Source organism: Ovis aries, chromosome 15, assembly GCF_016772045.2.
Source record: "Ovis aries strain OAR_USU_Benz2616 breed Rambouillet chromosome 15, ARS-UI_Ramb_v3.0, whole genome shotgun sequence".
Classification (NCBI taxonomy): Eukaryota; Metazoa; Chordata; class Mammalia; order Artiodactyla; family Bovidae; genus Ovis; species Ovis aries.
This window is the reverse complement of record NC_056068.1, coordinates 54,443,455-54,446,891: the sequence shown is the minus strand read 5'-3', so window position 1 is coordinate 54,446,891 and position 3,437 is coordinate 54,443,455.

The window sequence follows — 3,437 nt, the reverse complement described above, 5'->3', positions numbered from 1 at the left end:
TTTACCACATGGAATCTTTGTATATGGAATCCTAGAATCCCCAGCAAGGTGGTGCCAAAACCATCAGGTTGGACCCAAGAGTCCACTGCCTGTGTATCTGTGTGCCATGGGCTGAATGTTTGTGTCCCCTCAAAATTCATGTGTGTGCATGCTAAGTTGCTTCAGTTGTGTCTGTCTCTTCGCAACCTCACGGACTGTAGCCCACCAGACTCCTCAGTCCATGGGATTCTCCAGGCAAGAATACTGGAGTGGGTTGCCATTTCCTCCTTCAGGGGATCTTCCCAACCCAGGGATCAAACCCGCATCTCTTAGGTCGCCTGCATTGGCAGGTGGGTCCTTTACCACTAGCATCACCTGGGAAACCCCCAAATTTGTGTATTGAAGTACTAATCCCCAGTGTGATGGAATTTGGAGGTGGGGCCTTTGGGAGGTAATAGGTGATGAGGATGGAGCCCCCTCAATGGGATTAGTGCTCCTTGTAAGAAGAGACACAAGAGAGAGGATTTCTCTCTACTGTGTAAGGATACAGTAAGAGGCTGTCCATCTGCAAACCAGGAAGTTCACCTCACCAGACACTAAGCTGGACAGAATTTTGATCTCGAATTTCCCAGTCTCCAGAGCTGTGAGAAATAAATGTTTGCTGTTTAAGACACCATGAAAGCCCTCTGTACAGGGTCACACATTGAGAAGCAGAGAAGCAGAGAAGGTTGTGGCCCTCCCAGCTGGGGCTCCTGCCCTACACAAGACCCTGACATGTCAGTGTTGGGAGGTTGGCTCCAGTGACAGACAGGCTCAGCTGTGATGATGCTGTAGCATGTGGTTCTGGACAAGGCACTCAACCATCTGACATCTGGTTTCATGGCAGCAAGGGCATCATAATTATAGGTGAACAGTCAACTGGTGGGTAGCTTGTAGGCAGTCTCCTGATGTGAGGCATTCAGGGGCTTGAACAGTGCAGGGCTCTCCAAGAAGCTTTGGTGACCTGATAGGATTCAGAGGTGAGGGCAGGAAAACCTGGTGTGCAGGGATAAAGCTGGGCCGCGGCCATGAGCCACACTGAGGACGTTGATCTCAAGCCCTTGGGGAAGAGGACAGGCAAACCTCTGGTTAAGCCTTTCTCGGGTCTCCATCCCACCCTGCACACCCTCCCTGACAATAAATCTGAGACATGCATGTAACTGCCTGAGCCTCCTTGCCTCATCTGCGGAGCACAGGGAGTAACGCTCTTGGATCAGGACCAGTAGCAGCCCTCTCCCCACATTTCTGGGCCTGCTTTTCCTCTCTGAGGCTCGGTTTACTTATCTAGAACTTAGCAAGGAGATGCGAAATGGAGTGCAGCTTTTCTGGTAGCAGCACTGAAAGCAGGCAACCTAGAGGAGGGCTTTCCTGGTGGCTCAGTGGTGAAGAATCTGCCTGCCAATGCAGGAGATGCAGGTTCAGTCCCTAGGTGGTGAAGATCCCCTGGAGAACGAAACGGAAACCCACTCCAGTATTCTTGCCTGGAGAACCCCATGGACAGAGGAGACTGGGGGTCTACAGTCCATGGGGTCACAAAAAGCCAGACATGACTGAGCGACTGAGCACAGGACTTAGACCCCAGATCTGCATCCTTGAGGGCAGGAATAAAACGCATTCACGTTTTAACCAAAGCACAGTGTGGGCGATGATACACATTAAAGACAAAGAATGGCAATCAACTGTGCCTTAGAAGAAACCGTACTGGTCACCTGGTCATCTGTCCCTAGTGCCTTCTCACAGGTATTCATGCAGTCATTTCAGCTGCCTCTCAGAGAGGTTGAGTGTCTTCCTCCAGGTCACACAGTAAAGAATTGGTCCAGAGGTGTCTCTACCCCAGCTATTCTGTCTCCCTACGGCTGTTTTCCTTTTTCTGTTTTACTTCACCAGATGGCACTTGGCTTCACAGCCTCTGACTTATTTACGGATTAGAGGAGAGGGGGCTGGGACTGGGGCTGGGCGGTGGGGGGGGCCTTCTTTCAGGACATCAAAGTCAACCAAGCTTGTGCCCTTGGTGGGCGGTCTGGAGGAGCCTGCCCTGTCAGCATATCAGCAAAGTCAAGCCCTCTCCAGAGAGGTAGGGGTGAGGTGGGGGTTGGGGGCTGGGTTGGGATCAGATTGCCCTGAATGGAAACAAACTCCAACCCCAAACCAAACCCAAATAGAGATTCCAGGAGGAACTGGGTGTCCCAAGCTATCCCAGGCTATGCTGGGACAGGGAGGGAGGGGCCAGACGATGAACTCTTCCAGCTCCCCAAGGGGTGTGCGGTTCCCAGGCCTGTGCTGAGCAGTTGGCCCTCGGAGACCCAGGCAGATGGAATTTCTATCCCATGAGCCAATAGCCAGCCAGTGCAGGAGAGCAGCTCTAGGCCTGGTTTTCTGTCTGCCTGACAAACATCCACAGAGGGCTTGCTGTCTTCTAGCAGCTACCCGTGGGTGAGGGGCCAGGCCAGCACCAGTGTTTCCAGAGTAGTACTACGGAGGCTGTGGGCACATTAAACTGATGGTAACTGGCCTTATTAGGGCTCTTAGCACCTCCAAGAGTACTGGTAGTGCTCAGCTGGGGACCTTTGGCTAGTGGTCTATGCTCACATTTGGAAGTGTGTCTGGCTTCCAAGGCAAATTGTAGCTGAAGGTAAAACCACCCTAACACTCATGAGGGCAGCAAGAAGCACCTCAGGCTAATTTTCACCAGGGAGGCAGGTCCTTTATTTAAAATCTGTGGGACCCTGGAACTGGAAGAAGGAAAGGGAGAGAACTAGCAAATGCTGAGTGCCTATCAACTGTTAAACCCTGGGCTATGCCCTTATTTTTCTTTTCTTTTTTTTTTTTTTGTAACTTTTTATTTTGTATTGGGGAATAGCTGATTAACAAACAATACTGTGATGGTTTCAGGGGAACAGTGAAGGGACTCTGCCATACATATACATGTATCCATTCTCCCCCAAGTCCACTTCCCATCCAGTGGGCCAGCCCCTTGTTAAAATGCATCCTCAGGTTAGTCCCAACCTGAGAGATAAGGGTGATTAGCACCCGCATTTGGCAGATGAGAACCTGGAGACTGAGAGAGGTGATCAGATCCCCAGGGGGTACACTGGTGTGTGGGGCAGGCTGGTTGCAGGGGCGGGTGGGGAGTTTCCCTAGACCAGGCAGCCAGGACTTCTGCCCTCTGTTCTTTTCAGCCGGAAAACTAGCCGAACAGGGCCTGAGCTGCGGCTCCAGCATCCTTGTGGTAGAGGTTTGGAACGTGTCTGTCACCTTTTCTTTACCCGACTTTGTATTTCCTCTGTGCCTAGGTTGTTTTTAATGCATCATGCATACTCCTTTTGTATCATTGTGAACTTATTGTCTCTTTTTAATTTGATTAATCTTTGATTTTTGTTAGTAGGCAGGCACCTTCTGGGGTGAACTGAGCCCGCTAA